General features: G+C 45.8%; 1 long non-coding RNA gene across 1 annotated transcript; it reads right to left on the bottom strand.

The window, feature by feature from the left end:
- Positions 1–11,601: 11,601 nt before the first annotated feature.
- LOC149916569 (uncharacterized) lies at positions 11,602–17,589 on the bottom strand. The gene is made up of 3 exons (XR_016469550.1): positions 17,132–17,589; positions 16,283–16,456; positions 11,602–16,173 (listed from the first exon to the last, which is right to left on the bottom strand). It is a non-coding gene; the product is annotated as an uncharacterized LOC149916569 (long non-coding RNA).
- Positions 17,590–17,928: the final 339 nt, after the last annotated feature.

Genomic DNA, 17,928 nt, shown 5'->3' on the forward strand with positions numbered 1-17,928 from the left:
GGCTCACATGGTTGCAGTGAGAATTCACAGACATTGAAAAAGCCTTTCCTCACCTCTTCACAAATCCATGCAGGTTGGAGTTTCCAGGGTATCTTTTTCGTTTTTGCTTCTCCTTCCTTCCTTCCTTCCTTCCTTCCTTCCTTCCTTCCTTCCTTCCTTCCTTCCTTCCTTCCTTCCTTCCTTCCTTCCTTCCTTCCTTCCTTCCTTCCTTCCTTCCTTCCTTCCTTCCTTCCTTCCTTCCTCCTTCCTCCCTCCCTCCCTCCCTCCCTCTCTTCCTCCCTCCCTTTCTCTTCTCTTCTCTTCTCTTCTCTTCTCTTCTCTTCTCTTCTCTTCTCTTCTCTTCTCTTCTCTTCTCTTCTCTTCTCTTCTCTTCTCTTCTCTTCTCTTCTCTTCTCTTCTCTTCTCTTCTCTTCTCTCCTCTCCTCTCCTCTCCTCTCCTCTCCTCTCCTCTCCTCTCCTCTCCTCTCCTCTCCTCTCCTCTCCTCTCCTCTCCTCTCCTCTCCTCTCCTCTCCTCTCCTCTCCTCTCCTCTCCTCTCCTCTCCTCTCCTCTCCTCTCCTCTCCTCTCCTCTCCTCTCCTCTCCTCTCCTCTCCTCTCCTCTCCTCTCCTCTCCTCTCCACCACAGAACACCCCCAGGGATGGCAATTACATTTATTTAAAGAAGAAAACCATAAATATTTTTACTGACAAAATAATGAGATCTTTCCATGCTCCTTGAAACAACTTTTGGGCATGGAGAGACAGTGGATAGACCTCCCGGCTTGCCCCAGCAAGAGCAGGATGAGTATCTCCCTTATTGGTGCTCACTGCTCCTGCCATAGTGCAAAAGTCTTCATCAGAGTTTGTGGGTAAGAAAAGCCCAGCTTTCAGTGGCTGTGATCGCCTCCTGTGCCAGAAGAGAATCTTGAACTCAGAAGACTTAATTCAATCTCACACTTCGACCTATGTCAAAGCTCGTCTTTGTTCCGCACTTGAGTCACTCCTACAAAACCGTCTTCTAAAGCTTTTGGAGGAAGAAAATTCCAAAGAGGAGGACAGTAGCTTTTTCAGGAAGGCTGCATCGGAGAGCAAGAAGGAACATACAAGGAGCCTGAGTGATCCCAAAGCAGCTGGTGACATCTATATTGGAGGCAGAGGATGTTCAGCCTGGGGAATAGACGGTGACGCTGTCCAGCGAAGCAAAGCCTCTTTCAAAGGTGAAGGCTGAAGAATTTCCCCACCAGCACAATGCTGTGTTTTTCCCCTCATCAGCTGCCTCTTGTGTCCTCGCCTTTCTTTGATTTGTAAGAAAAAGAAGGGGCTGTGTTGAAAACCTCTGGGTGCACAGAGCCCATCACGTCAGTGCGGTGAGGCCAGGGAAGGAGCAGACGCTCACTGCGGTGTGAAAGAGACTGAGTGCAGAGATTAAGATCTCTATCAGAGCTTGTGGCTCCAGCGATTACAGTGTATTAAGGCTCTGTCAGTGTTGACAAACACTACCCCAATTAGGAATTATTTTGGCATGGCATCTGATAGCACTGCCTGCTGCTGACCTGCTAAATGGGCTGCCCTTCCCTCCCCCGCTCATTTAACAGGGCAGTAGGCAACAAATAAAATTAGAGACCTCTTTGCACCATCCGTTCTCCTCCTCTTTTCACCTTAAGTGACACATATCCATTGACACCCCTGGGCCCTATAGATGAGCATTATGCTAGTTACCCAGAAATGCCTCCCCTGTCACCTCCAGGCCAGCATCTCCCAGTACAGCTGGTGATGATCCAGCTATGAAAGCCTTTTTTCGATATCTTTGGACTTGTGCTCATCAAATACATAGCAAAAGAAGCATTTTTCTCTCTTGAAGGCAGTGTCCATTTAATGCAAAGCTAATCTACATCTTCAAGACCTCCCAAAATCTAGGCTGCCTTCTTGATGCCTGGCATTATAGCGCATATATACATCAGTCAATTGCTACCAGTAGGACCAGTGCAAAGAAAGCAGAAATTATTCCATCTAAACTTCTCAAGGGAAAATGCAGAAAGACGAGAGGTGCCCACAGCCAAGGGTAGGGTACATCTGGATCAGAGAAAGGAAGGAAATGGGAGATGCTTACCCTTTGCCTTCTCCAGGGTGTTTTGGCTTCAGAGGGAGCTGCACCCTCTGGAGCTGGAGGCATTTGTGGTCACAGGTAGACATTTAAATCAACCAAGATGTGGATTGGACAGGAGGCGTTCTGAGATCACTGCTGGTGGCTGCTGGGCACTGTGAAAATGGTTCATACAAATGAAATGGATGGGGCACTGTGTAGGCACGTTACATGGAGACTGGAGAACCTGAATGTCTGCTGTGAGTAAACATTTAATTTGGACATGGAAATAATACAGAGCAGTCTCCTGCTCTTCTCTGGACCATGACTGATACATAAGATTCAGGAAGAAAGTGTCTGCTGTGCTAAGAAACAGGTTGATAGGGGATGAGAGTTGGGCTGTGCCTGCATAAGGGACTCCAAACACCGGTGGCCAAGAGCTTAGCAAATGAAGCAAAGGAAGCTGCCTTACTTGTTCTTATTGCTTTTAGAATTAAGCCTTGATTGAAGCTGCTGCGATGTATACAACAAGGCTGTCCTGACATCCCTGTGCTGACAATGGGATTGCATTGATGCTAGTGCCCCTGCTGATGGGCAGCAGCAATAAAGCAGGCTTTCCATCCTTCCTCCTCTTCTTGGTGGAGCCGGAGGGTTTACATCCATTTATTGCTCCAGCTCACACGTTTCCATTAGAGTGAGGAGGACTGGGGGAGGCATGCTGTTTTGGTTCACCTTTCTGCAGCGGTGGAAATTGATAAGGTTCATATGCATACAAAAGGCTGAATGGAGAGGCAGGAGGGTGAACGGGGTCGTACACCCAGATGGATTTTTTAATTCCGGGGGAAAATAACACCACGCTCTCAAGTGATAACTGAGCCTTTCTTCCCAACTCGGACCAAAATATGATTTTTCATCTGCGCATTGGAGGAGAGGAAAATTATACAGAATTTCATTCTGCAGAATAATAAGGCTTCATGCTGAATAAAGCTCCCATAAGCCAGTGTAATTACTGAAGGGCAAGAAATACACTTTCAGTTTATATCTAATCACAATGCCATATTGTGTGCTGTGAAAGGGACTTCTGGAGGCCAGAGTGTTGCTGGAATGTGAGCAGGCCCTGTAGACTTTCTTCTTGGCAGGACTTTTTTGGCTGTGAGAAAAAGGGAGAGGACTCACCGAAGTCGCTTAAGAGAGGCACAAAAGTGTCCTTTGAGAAGGAGCCTTCGTTTTGAGCTCCAGGCTCAACGCTGCTAGCTCGCTGACCTCAATTTGGGACCCATGATGTGGCAGACCAGAGGCCCCCCAGCAGGTGCAAAGGAGCATGCTGTGGGTGGCTTGGGGCTGGGTGCCACACACACTCAGAGCACAAGACATGGGTTGGCTCCTTTGACAGTACAGATCTTACTGCAGCTCTAGCACTGCTTCCCCCAAGTCCCAACTGGGCTTTTCTTCAACCTTCCAGAATAGGTTGGGAGTCCTTCTTTATCTCCTTGCTTGCAAGTGGACATGTTGCAGAATAAGTGGAGACCAAACCTTCCCTCTGGAGGCAACCAGACACTGCCTCAGATGAGCAACAGCTTTGGTCTTTACTTTCCCTTCCTCACAACTTCCCTGCCTTAAGCTTTAAATACAGTTGTAATTTCCAGAATACACTGATTCCTACTAGGTTCACTTGCACTGCGATGCCAGCAGTGTCTTTTAGCCCCTTTGTTTGCCTCTTAGAAAGGCCAGATCAAGAAGTGATCTGTTAGACAAACCAAGAGCTGTTAACATCCTCTATTTTTTAACCCTGCCCATTTTTTCACATCTTCTTTGCGGGCTGGACAACAATCCATGTGATATCTTGCCATTATCATATAAGACACCACTGCAGTTTAACTGGTCTGAACTGGGAATGCTTTGGCTGACAGAGGCTGGGAACTTTGCTTTTTCATAGTACAGCTCCTTAGTGGCTCATAGACATCCTCTGGTTAACTTACACTCTCACATCTTTCTACTCCCCTCTCATTTCCAACTGATGAGCTTCCAGTTTAGAGCAGAATTTCTTGTTAATCCCCGAGTGCATGACCTTGCATTTAGTAGTCTTAAATTTCATCCCATTTCCTTTACTCTCGTCTTCAAGATTATGCAGTTCTCCATGTATGGTATTGTGATCCTCCTTTACTTTGCTGACGGCTTCGAAATTTATGAGAACTAGAAAACTGGCTGGAAACTTCAGGCCAAGTCTGGCTGCCAGTTTGCTTTAGCTGAGAAGGGATGCTGGGGGTGAGTGCCCCAGCTGCTTGCAGGTGGTGATGGATACATGGGTGCAGAGGACAGCAAATGATGGAGTAACCACCTGCCTGTCCCCACAGTCATGCACTTCCTTAAAAAAAACCCGATGTGTCAGAGAGAGAAAAGGTTTCTCTGATCGGATAAACCCATTTGCTCACCCTTCAAGCAGGAAATGGTTGGGTTGGTTCCCTTGGTGGTGAAATGCAAGTTACCAATGGCCCAACGATAAGCTTCAGAGCTGAGATGGGAGGTTGGCAGCATTGCTGTCCATCCAGAGACAGCATACACAGGGAGAAGCCTGTGATGGTTGTTTTTTTTTCAGTGGCTCTGTGGTGTAAAGAAATAGCTGCTTGCCAAAATGATGAATTGACTACTTGGATGATGACTGCACCAACCACATCTACTGCTACCACACAGTGCCTATGCAACTGCACCAAGATTCCTACGCCACAAGTCCCCAGAATTACAAGAAACAAGGTTTGACATTCTGACAATTTACAAAGCCATCTGAACTGTTTTGGATGCATTAAGTCACATCCAAAGAGAAATGAAGAGAGTCGGGAGTCCAGGAAGATGGCAGAGGCATTGGTGGAGGCACAACGATGTGGACGGGTGTATCTCTCCCCCACCTCCTACCTGCTTGGCTGCTTAAAGCTGAGCTGTATTTTGCTCTCTGTGTATGCCAAAGCACCACTGCATCTGAAAGAAACCCTGCTTTGCACACACAGACGTAATATCTCTGGTTAATAAATGAGAACCTTTGGGGAAAACCACAGGATATTTCTCCTCCAACTCCTCGGTGATGGGAAATCTCCCTGTCTGAGGGCTCGCATGGCAGCACCCCCTCGGAGACCCCATTTGCCTCTGCAAAATCCCCTGTCTGCAGGGAGTTAGCCTCTAACCTCTCTCCATTCCAGGAGGGAGTGCAACTGTTTTGCACTAAGTAGGTAGCCGAGCGAATTCAGCCCTCCCAATCAGCACAACTAAAGCATGAAATGAGGACACAGAAAGAAGGAACGAGTGGGAGAGACCGCGCTCTGCCCCTCCCGCCCCACCAAAAAAATAAAAAATAAAAATAAAAAGGAAGAAAGCAGAGCCTTTGCATTATTATGTGTTCTGTCCAGACCGAAAATGCTCTATTTTTATACACCTCCCCATCTCCCTCCAGCCCCGTTTCCTCCGCCTCTACCCGCACAGGCAAAGTTCTTGAATCAGCAGATTCTGAGCTCGGCAGCGGTAAAGAGCTATTGAGGGACGGACTCTGATAGCATTACAACCATACATGGAGCCATTTTCTGTGGCGAATCGCTGAGTTCTACCTGGTTATCTCCTGCCTTGCACATCACTTCCGAATGACATGCTCTCAGTCTGGGCAAAAATGAGAGTTTTTTTTTTAAGAGCTGGGATTTCAATAATATGTGACGAAAGGATGAGATTACTTTCTGAGGTGGGAGAAGGCGAGAGAGGGGGAGAGAGGGAGAGGAGATGAAGAGGAAGTTCTTGGTCTTTTATGGAGTTTCTTAGCATGGCTTCTTTCGCGGTGTTAAAGGCAGAGCAGTTGGCTCTCTTTGGATGGCACCTTGCCCATTTCCCATGGGAAGGGCTTGATGTTAAGTATTGCTCCGAGGGTGAGCTCTCCTCTTGGCCACCTACCAGCAGTTACCTGCTGGCCTCCTGTGCACCAGAAACGGGTCATTCTCCATCTATTTGATTTGCTTGTTTTAGTGCTTCCAGGATGAATAGCTCCGGTTCCTAGTTTCACATACATGTGTGTTGGAACACCTTCGCAATGGCTGGGAACAGAGAACTGCACTCCTTTCCAGTGCCTGGCTGTTGTAATTGCCCAAGAACCAAGAGGCAAACACAAAATTCATTACATTTGCTGGTAATGAAGAGGTTGCCTGGCTGACTAGCTGCAAATGGCACTGGAAGCGCAGCCCTAAAGGATGGCTGAGTCATAACTGAAATCACAAAGATGGATTTCCTCTTGGAGAAGTCACAGCGTGTCTGGAGCTCACCTGGTGGTTTTATTTCCAAGGTCCCAAATTAACCAAAACCCATCTGAAAACGGAGCGGGGTGCAAACATCAGTGAGAGGCTCCCAGGCGGATGGGGGGATGCATGGGCTGTGTGCATGCTGGTGGTGGGGCCAAGGGTGCAGCAAGAGCGCCAAATATTCCCCTGATCAGCAGAGGCAGACTCATTCCCAAGTGATAATCTCTTTTCTGCCTTCAGATAATTCCTGCGCCTATATTCTCCAGCTCAGGTGCTTATCTGCTTCCTTTCCCATCGTTGCTGGATGCGTCACTGTCTTTATCTCTCCAGCACCCCTCTGAGGCAGGCAGTGCTGTTATCCCCAGGTACCATGCAGAAACCAAGGGTCGGGATGAGCAGCCTGTGGGACTTTGCCATGGCCACGCTTGGAACTGACAGTAGACTGCAATTGGCCCCCAGGGTACATAATAATGCATTAAAGCTTTGTTTCAGTGCTCAGATGGAGGATGAGGAGAAAAAGAAACTCCATCTCCATAAAAAAAGGCAAAGTCAGGGTGTGTGGAACTACTGCGACCAGTCCCTGGGAAAAGCAGCTCAGGCTCAGCAAGATCTTAGGGATGAACTGCAATAGGGCCAGAATTTGCAGATGAAGGAGCCAAGCTTTTGCTGGAGCTATTGCGCCGCTTGGCACTGGAGTAGGATTTAGGGCAGCCCTCATTTGAAAAGGAGTCTGCTTTTTTTTTTTTTTTTTTTTTGTGAGGGCACTGCTCAGGGAAAAGGATGCAATTCTTGCACAGCAGAGATTGGAGAAGACTACTTCCCTGCATGGGAGCTCCAGTGACCAGGACAAAGCTTTCATGGCAATGCACATAGGCAGCAGGTGAGAAGGTCACCAGGGATGTAAGAGCTTTGCCCACACTGTGGCAATGCAGAGGGTACCAGCACTGGAGATAAACAGCTATAAGAGGTGTGGATAACACAAATGCACATTCTGCTGGCCAAGCAGAAGAGATCAGGGTTGCATCTCATCCTTAAAACACAAAGCTTCATCCCACCTTGTCCTCAGAGCAGAGCTGCACGGTCTGCTCAGCCACAGAGCCCACCTGCTCTGCAGGACAAGCTCTTTGCTCTCCATCCATTTACCAGCCCTGGAAGCACAAACACGACCTCTCCCAGAGCCAGATGCCATCGCCTGCTTGTCACAGCGAGCTGCCGGCTGCCTGTGTCGAGGCACAATCTGACAAAGTGCACCGGATGAAATTTTCCTGGCTTCTGTCTTTAGATAAGGGCACTATCACTGACTCAACATATTTTATGTATAACACACCCGATGCAAAAAGCATTCAAGCATCAGGCTTGTTTAAATGTATTTGATGGTATCTGGAAAAGCAGTTAACACTTCTCGGCTGGATGCAGGACGCTCAGGATGGTGAATCACTGCAGCAGTGGCCATCATGGCTTGTCCTCCGTGTGCCAACCCACCTGCCAGCAGGGCAGAGGGGAGAGGAAGGATGGCAGCTGGCAGTGTCACCTTCCTAAGGCTGTGATGGGGGGATTTGGGCAGCTCTACTCTCTGTAGAGACCTCAGGAGGAGCTGCTGGTGGGACAGCATGTCCCTTCCTCATCCACAGCTGTGAGAGTGGGGCCCTTTGGCCAGTATGCCACATGGCAGCTCCTGTATCTGAAAGTTTTCTGGGAATCTGAGACCATCATCTCCCTACCAACGCCTGCCCCATGACTCTCTTGTGTTTTTGCAGTTCCAAGACCTCCAACGTACACCTCTGCTTTCAGTGAAGAAAAGCCTCTGAGCACAGTATCACCATGTTGCATGGGGTTTTTACCTGGGTTTGACCTCATTTCCCACTACCAGGGTAGAAAGTGATTGTTCAGGTAAACATACTCCAGAAAATTAAAATGCCATCACTTTAGTGGAGCTTTACTTCTTTAAGCTGGATGAGAAGCAGATAGAGGCAAGTTACTCCTAAGGTTTTCTTTCTATTTACAAGATAGTTCTTAGTCTTGAATTTATGATCCTGGATCCAAACTCATTTTCTAACTGTAAGAAAACAGAAAGTTTTGGTGTGCTGCACTGAAGAAAATATTACATACCATTCCTTAGGAGCTAGCAGAGCTAGCACTGGGTTGAGGCAGGTATCTATTAGCAAGGCACTGGCACAGCTTGCCCAGATTGGTGGTGCCCCTATCTCTGGAGACACCCAAAGCCAGGCTGGATGGGGCTCTCTGATGGAGCTGTAGGTGTCCCTGTTCGTTACAGGAGGTTGGACCAGATGGCTTTTAAGGGGCTCTTCCAACTCCAACAATTCTCTGTCTGCTGGAATTTAAGGATCCCCAGTGCAGGTGTTCCCATTTGGTGATTCAGCTGGGGCTCCCCTTGTCAGTGATGGAGAGAAGCCAAATCTGGAACACTCTCCTGTGCCTGTCCTCTTCTTCTGGTGACTGTAAGGAGGGACCAGGCAGCTCAAGGCCAGCAAAAGTCCCACGCAACATGGTCACCACCCATGGAGAAATCCCACTGTTCCTTCCTGATCACGCTGGGAATGCAAGCAAAGCACCTTCCCTATCTTCATCCCCCGGGTCTCCACCTGCAACACAGGGCTCACCATTTGGAAAAGCACTTAAAAATTTGCAGATGAGATTCCTCAGCTGCTGGGCTGGGGTGCGAGAGGAGGAGGAGGTGAGGAAGAACACCAACGTGTAGTGTGTTTGTGTACGGATGGTGGCTTTTGTAACCATCAGCAGTTCTCCCTGCTTTCATCCCAGGCGAAGATTACATTTAACTCCCAGGGGTCTTTGCTTCCTCAGATCCTTTTCAGACCGAGCCACTGTAGCACTGCAGATACTTTTGGGTGTCCTTTCATTTTTTATATATATATATTTTTTGACAGTATTAAATATATACTCCAGCAAGCCATAAATCAGTGGTTTATCAGAGAATAAATCATATCTATAATAAGGGACCACTTCTTTTTAATTGGACAATGCATTAAATTAAAGATATACTTCCTCAAAGAATACAAAAATGTGTCAGCTAGCCTTCTTTAATGAATTTTAATTTTAAACCACCTTTTCTTTGAGAGAAAAGCTATTTTTCCCCTCTCCAGTAAAATTATATTCTAACTCAAGGATTTGCTGAGTTTTATGGGCTATTGTATTCGCACCACTTTATCTTTCATTCCTACAGCAATAGAGCATCCTTTCGTACAGGTTCAAATTGGGTTGTGTTGAGATGAGTCTTTTAGCAAATGAATCTTTGTGCATGCAGGAGGTGTTTGCCTGCGCGTGAATGTGCATATGTGTGCAAACAGAAAGGGCACATCTCCAACATATTCGGTTGCAGGATATAATATTATTTCAAACTTCTTTCCCTCGGTGGGTTTGGAGCAGAGATCGTTTTCTTTTTTGTTTTGTTTTGTTTTGCTTTGCTTTGAATTGCTCAGAAGTGTGCTGAAAATTCTGTATCCTTGTCATCTTCATTCATAACCTGCTATAGTATGACTGTTACTGCGTGCCACCGTTTGCCTTGGATTGCTATTGAAACAGATAGCTTTTTATTCTCTTCTGCCTCTATGCCAAATTCTGGAGTTGCCAAATGAAGGCCTTTGCCCAGGTCTGTATATTTCTTATAGAAATTACTCATTGTTCTACAACTTAAAACATAAAACAGGGCTGCATGGTCATCGTCGTACATCGTGTGTTAAGCCATGAAGCTTAACGTATATAATACATGCTCACTCCTGCATAATGAGATAGTAAAAAATAGAAGACACCTTTCATTTTTTTTTCCCCGATAAAAATCTTCAGAATCACAAAATAAAATAAAATCCCCCGCAAAGAGTTTGGGGAAATGTTTTGTTTGAGTGCCTATGGGCCAGATAGATTGGTCAACTGAAATCAAAGCATGGCGAGGCATCTTCTCCAAGCAGCACCTGCCATCTCTTCCTATAACTATCTATTGCAACTTTCCAGGACGTGCCTGGGTCCTGACATCTCCTTCTATTAGCAGCTTTCATATCAAACAATGTGCCTGTAGAACAGCTTGGGAAGAAGAAAATGGCTCTCTACAGATGAGGTTTGATCTGCTGGGGTGAATGTTGTGTGTTTTATTCTGCTGCAGTTCAGAAGGATAGTGCCTGGCCTGTATTGGGAAAATCCCATGCAAACGTGGGTAATGTGAGTACAATTACAAGGATATAACACAGCAGTATGTAGGGAATGGTATGCCATCTAGTGTGTGCTCTTTGGTTAATAAAGCACTTATTTACCTGCTTGGCTTAGAGCAATATATTCCTCTGCTCTGTGTGGTTTAACAAGGCTGACTTCAGGTTTTGTATTTTAGTATTTAGGATTTTAATAATTAGCCCAGGCTGAACAGACAGTATGTCAGGTGGGCCATCTGCTTTACTTCTTGGCACAAGAGCCCTGGAGCTGCATGGGGAACCATGAAGGTTGGTTTCAGAGCGGGGTTTGCTCCCCATTTCAGTGAGCAGCCCGACACACCAACAGAGGAGAAGTTAAGGCAAACTGATGCAGAACACCCTGTTTCTTCCTTCCCATGGTGACATCCACCGTGATTTCCCTATCCAGCACCACCCCCCATTGCTCTGGCATCACCACCAGATCCTAAGGGGAAGGTACCCATGGGAGCAAGACCTTTGGGGGCAGTGAGTCCCATCAAAACGATGAGGCTGCCCTCACAGGAGTGCAGAGGGGGGATAGAGGACACCCCAAAGCCCTGAGGAAGGTCGGTAGCCCATCATTTCTCTACAACAGGCTGGGGTTGGAGGGCGACCACCTCCTGGAGAAGGTGGGAGGGAAATGGGGACGTGAGAGCCTGCCCTGGCACGTGGGCAGGCACGGCCGTAGGGTGTGATGTGCTCTTGGATTTTATTTAAATCAGTAAGACGGGAGGACAGTTCAGAGCACTGGATTAATTCCACTTTCTCCCTCTCTCTCTCTCTCTCTTTTTTTTTTTTTTTTATTAGGAAAATAAAAGAGACTTTGAAATATTAAGAGAGAGTGGGATTAGAGCCCTCTCCTGCTACCCCAGTCTTTCCTCCCCTATTAATTTCCACTTGATTAGAATTCTTTTTGAAGTATTTAAATATGGACAATAGGAAAAAGGGAGGGTGAAGTTATTGAATATCAGTTAAACTGTATTAATATAAGCTCAGTTCCAGCTTTTATATAGATACTTCATATATATGTATAGTTTCCACTAGGAATAAAGTAGATCTATCCCTCCTCCCCTACCTAAAGTAATTATGATTTAAAAAAAACTATAATGAAACTCTTAAACTTTAATAGCCCATTTATAAATCCCCAGCTTAAAATTTAAATGCTTTAAAAAAAGTTTTAGAACTGTAGAAATTTGATTTTTTTTTCCCTTTTTTTTCCCTCTCTTTTTCTTCTTCTTCTTCTTTTTTTTTTTTTTTAAACGTAAGAGACACTTTTATACAGTAAAACTTTTGAAGCAGTGTTTCAGGAGCAGCCACTCCTTGGCCTTGGTGGCAGCTGGGGTGCAATGGGGCCAGGGAGGAGGCTGAAGGACTCTCTGTGTTGGCGAATGGAGGTGGTAGCAAGGTGGTCCTGATGGGCTCCTGAAGGCTGCAGAACCACTGGAGACTTCCAACTTCTCCATCCTCAGCATGGGTGGCTTGCCATTACACTGGGTATGATATAAAGGCCTGAATATTTTCCTCCATTAAAATATGGTGCTGGGATTGTGATGGAGAATCTCAAGTCCTTGTAATAGACAGTGCTGGGCATCCCCACCATGGTCATTTTGCACCTCTTGATGCCTCACCTGCCAGGATCTGAGCCATTCTTTGGGGGTTTCATTTATAAACCAGTCCTTTTATAAACCAGATTTAGATATCTCCATCCAGATTCATAAATCCTCTCAGATAACCTAAGAACTGCAGTTTGATTTACAAACCATGACTTTTCGCATCAGATTTAACTCCCTGACTGACTTCTGTAGCCTTCGATTGGCTTAGAAGTCAGGAAATAGAATTACAAATCCTAAAACAGATTTACAAATCCTAAAACATAATCACTGGTCATGCCAGTAAGTTCTAAGCAAAAAAAAAATAATAATAATAACTACTGTTAATTTACAAATACTTCTTTGCATTAGGAATACAAGAGGCTGATTTATAGCACAGGGCTCCGAGGTCTTGTCACCTTTACGATAGGCTGTATGGATCCAGCTCTCACAATTAAATGCAAAACTCAGGTCTATAAATCTCAGTCGGGTGTTCCATCTCTAACTGAGCCTGGCATCTAGTGAGCTCATAGACGTGCACCCAATTGCTGACATCAGTTCCTCTACCCATGAGATGATCAAAAGTTGATGCTGCTACCCATGGGAACGCAACACCAACCACGTGAGAATGAGGGGCTGCAGAAGAAAACTCTTTAAAAGTCATGATGTTTAAGGAGATGAAGGTGGTTATCCAAGGAGAGGACGTATTTAGGAGCATGTGTTCCCCTGCCTGATGGCTTGTGGCACGTCCTCAGAAGATCTGTGTTCCACATCCTCCCTCTCCAAGCTGCAGCATTCTTCTATCCCATCTCCTGGGATGGGCTTAGCACTAAAGTAATCACAACTCATGTTGCTGTGCTCTTATAAACGCACTGGAAACGGTCCAGCTGGTGTATTTGGATTGATTGGCCCTGCTTAAAGAGGAAAGAAAAGAAATGTCGTATCTGCTCGAGAATAATTTCTTACATAGCATTCTCAAAACGTCACGTTGTTTCTCTGAGGTGGTGGCCCTCTGTACCAGGTTCAAGAAATAAACACTCTCTAATCCAGCCAAGATTTCTTTGCAAATGGTTACTAATGATGCAAACTTCCATCTTTCTTAATGTTCTGGTGAAACTTAGAGGAAAAAACCTTGGCCACAGCGTTAAAACGTTCTCAAGTATCATCTCAACTCAACCATTTCTTTTTCTCTATTTCCTCCTCTTTTTTTCTTTCTTTTTTGTAGCCTTCGGTCTTCCAGATATACATCATAAAGCAATGACTGTCACTAACTCATTTTCCTCTTCACAAGCACCTTTAACAGAAAAATCAGCGGGTGTAAGCAGGTGTAAACATGAGGAATAAATAGGCAGATAACAATGAAGATTTCACGGGCGCTGACAGAAACGAGCATCCGAGCATAACTGTTGCAATTAAATGATGGGCAGCAATCCTCAGATGACATTTTGTAAACTGACTGCTGAAAAATGCATCTTAAGAATCAATGTCGGGCAGGAACTTGAGAATCTGGAAGAGGCCAGGGGAGGCAAACATCAGCAGAAAGCTTGGTCTTGTTTGTTAGAAAGAAATCAATGGGTAAATGGTTGGTCTAGATGGTGTCGGCGATCGTTTCCAACCTTCACGATTCTATGAAACAATCAGTTTTAGGAACTAAATCCCTCCACCTTTCAATGCCCTGAGGTAGGCCTTCACTGAAGAAAGGGTTTAACCTGTGGGTGAGAGTTTTTATATCTTCTGCAACCTCTTGTGCTGGCTGTGATGGTAGCTCAGGCTGTCTTAAGGGAAACTGGTGGGACTTGAATTGTGGAGCAATGCCAAAATCCTCCTCACCCCCTCTTTGACCAGGATGTTGCATGTTTTGCTCTCATTCCATTCCTGGCATCAAATGAATAATGGTTCATTTTCCTACTGAAGAAGGACGTGGCATTTATGTTGCCCTGGCCCAAGCCTTGCCCAAATGTGAGGAGAAAGAATATCCAACTGGGTCTGATTTCCTTCCTCCCATCGAGAAGCACAAGAAAATGCCATTTCCACTCTCCCCTCTCCAGAGAGATCTCCTCACTAACATTATTACGCTTTCTCCAGACGCCTCCTCCGCCACGTGCCCTCAGGAGCTGCTAATAATAATATTGCAAACCCCATAATAAATATTGTGATGGCTGCCAAACAGGCAGTCGAAAGAGGCTGAGGATAAATAATAAAAAAAAAAAGAGAGAGAGAGAGAGTTTTCCATTTATCTGTGTTCGTATGTGCGTGCACGAGAGAGGGAGAGAGAAAAGAGTTTAGCTATTAAAGATCCTTCATAGCCACGGGCAAATTCAAGCATCGTTGTCTCCTTGCGGAGACCTTTTTCTTAAAGCAGAGATTACTCTGGCGGTTCAAGGTGCTATCGAGCTCTAACCAGGGACAATTACAAGGCTCCAGTTGGAGCATCTGAGACGATGCTTACGTCTGATAAGGTTGAAGGGGAATAATGGAAGGAGGGAAATGATAATGGACTGCTGAATGGGTGGGTTGAGGTATCATTGCCATAGAGCCTGGAGACAGAAGCGGTTGCTGATGCAGAGAGGGTTGGTAGGGATTTTTTTTTTATTATTGTTTTCCCCCATTTTGTTTCTATTTTCCTTGCATAAGGAAAAAAAAAAAAAGGAATATCTCTGAACATACACTTCAGAATGATTATTTTTTTTCCTCCTAGCCCTGAGCAACATTAATAATAGCACTCACCAACAAGATTTGAGCCATGGGAGCATTCATAAAACAAGCCTGCATGCCTTGTCTTTCACATTGCTCAGGTTGAGAGGTTCAAGGAGCATTTTTCTTTTTTCTGTCCATCAGCACTTCACCGAGCACCAGGCAGCACCCTGTGGCTGCTCTCAGACGACCAAAATCTGAACATCCCAACACCAGTTGCCCAACCTCAGCTCCAGGCCGCCTCTCATCCTCCATATCCCTCCCTTCCCTTTCTGGTCCATTCTCATCCACCTGGGGGTCTTCATAAAACAAGGATTGCTGGTAGACCACAGAAAGCACCAGTGAAGTTTTCATTATATTTCATTACTTGATTCAGAATGGACTGCAATCCAGAAATGTCCATTTGTCTCTGTAGACTCTAACATGAGCCTAAGCAAAGAGTTCGGACATAAACAAGTACCCTAAAGGCAATGAGATAACCCCAACTTTGAAATGTAATTCACTTTCCTCCTAGGTTTTAAATCAGTAGAGATCTGGGTTCTCCAATAGAGAGCACTGAGTTTGGAGCAGTCAGATGACACCAGGATCTGGGGCTAGAAGGCAGCCAAGACAAGCTGAGAGAATGAGAAGAATGAACAACGATAACATTACAGACTTCACAACACGTTTGCATTATAGAAGACACATCCCTCACCATGCCCCATGTGCTCAGGCTGCTCTGCAGTGTGTGGAGGTGATCCAGCAGGTCAGAAGGTTGCTTCCACTTGTGGGTCTTCAATTCCTCAACACTTGGGAGTGCAGGAATCAGGGTGGACAGGCAGTGCGACACTTACAGCATCATTGATGGAGACTCTGGAGTGCTCAGTGTGCCCTCACAGCTTAGGAGGTCCAATGGACAGACTACCCTGGGGGACAGTGGGAGTTCCTGTATGCAGAGCCAATGGCAGCCCTTAGCAGATCTTTGGTGAGAAACATAGGTCCTTGAAAGCTGAGTCTTCAAGAGCGTCCAAAAGAACAGTAGCACTGGGAGGAGCTGGAGAGATGAGATGAGCATGTATCCAGAGACAACCAGGCACCCATGGCACATCCTTACAGAGAACACATAGGAAGGACAACGTGCCAAGCCACGTTTCAGGTTGAATATAAGGAAAAGGCTCTGCCCCAAAGGGTGGCGTGCATGCAACAACTCCAAGGACACTGGGCACAGACGCGATCTGCTGGAGTTCAAGGAGCATTTGGACACCTCTCAGATGCAGGGTCTGAGTTTAGGGTGGTCTGTATGGAGCCAGGGGTTGAACTCTGTGAGCCCGGAGGTTCCCTTCCAACTCTGAATATTCTATAAATCCATGATTTCCATTCCTTAACTGAAACATAAAGAAAGAGAAAGTTGGTGTCACTCACAACAGTTGAAAATATTTTGTTTTTCTTTCCTTGCTACTTCCATTTTCTCTTTCTCTGTGCCACATTTCTCACCTTGAGCCTTTGGGTGAACAGATCTCAATAATTTAAGGAGCCCCAGATTTCAGTGTGAGCTTCCCTCAAGCCTTCCTGTTCCTCTCCAGCAGTGCCTTGTCAGAGAAACAGGCAGTAGAAAAGAGCAGGTAATAGATGGGGAAATGTCTTTGTGCTCTCTGCCATTGTAGCGGGCTAAAATAAAGAAGCTGCTATGTGATGCCAGGAGAAAGGAGATGATATCTGTCCAGGTTATACCCTGGATACTAAATCCAAAAGCATTTCAAGCAAGATCAGTTGGCTTTAAAAAAAAAAAAAAAAAGTTGATTTTCTTTCCAGCTCTTGGAAGTGAATCTATTTGGTGTCAGGCTGAAAGAAGACAGCGTGTAAGTAACTGAGAAAGTGTTTACTCAGTGAATTAGTTCAGCTTTCATTGTGCAGAGAGGATTATGGCCTCAGCAGTGGATGAGCTCCATTTCAGGCTGGAGTGGCTCACTTAACTACCTCCAGGGCAGGACTAATTATCATAGGACTTAGGCCATTAAAGGGCTTTAACTACCAGTGCTCTCTCCCAGGTCTGGATTAACTGTTTGCCTGGAGCAAACCGCCTGGATCACCATTCAGCCTAATGGTCTGCTTTGATTCCTCTGCCCCCGCTGCCCACCCCTTTCGCCTTTCAACTTCACGTTATTGGCAGATCTGGAACAATAGCTAAGAATATTACTACCATTGCAGCAAAACGACAAAGGGGTTTTGTTATAGGGTTGGGTTTCAGGTTGTTTTTTTTTTTTTTTTTTCCCCTCCTCTTTCGCTTGATCACTGCTGAGGCAATGTAAGGATGTGCTGTTGACCATGGCAGGGGGTCCTTACCTGGCTCAGGTGGGTTGAGAGGGGCTGTTTCAAAGGCTTGAGCCCCAAGGGAAAACGCAGGCATGCCCACGGAGCTGGGATCTGTCATACTCTGCTGTCTACGTGACAGTAATGGTGGCAGAAGTCACTCTGCATAGAAACAGCAAAAGGCTGTAGTGCCCCAAGGTGTCAAATAGCCAAGAGGAGAGATGAGAGGGAGTAGAAGAAGAGGTTGGAGTACAGCGGGGTTTCAATAAATGGTTTGTCCAAGGAAACAGATGGAGGCTGTGGCAGAGGCCACTCTGCTCCTTCTCATTAATAATTTGAAAAATTATTTAGTGGCCCTCCTGGAACAGCAGGCTTCTCATCTCTCCCAGGGTGCCATCACAGCTGGGTTGGCAGCAAACTCTTTGCTCTTCATTCCTGAGTAAGATTCTGAGATTTCCTCTCCACCTTCTACGTTTTTTTTGGCGAGTTCCTTTTTTTTTTTTTTTTTGGGGGGGGGGGAGGGAGAAATACCATTTAATGTCAATCCCCATGCTGAGCACACAAGGCCCCAACGTGGCAATCACTTACGTGCACAGATGACCTTATTCATCTGAGTAACTTGGCTGTTTGGGGAAGAGAGTTTGTCCAGTCAAAGCCCATCACATCCACGGCAGCACAGATTAAAAGCTGAAAAGTGTATCTGTGCTTCTCCACGTATTTATGTCCTTGGCAAATACATAAATAAAAGAGATATTTGTGCAAAACAATATATAAAAATCAGGGTGATTCTTGTGGCACTTCTCTTCCTGCTGTTATTAAACCAGCACAGT

The sequence above is a fragment of the Phasianus colchicus genome, chromosome 10 (assembly GCF_987193195.1).
Source record: "Phasianus colchicus chromosome 10, bPhaCol1.hap1.1, whole genome shotgun sequence".
Taxonomy (NCBI): Eukaryota; Metazoa; Chordata; class Aves; order Galliformes; family Phasianidae; genus Phasianus; species Phasianus colchicus.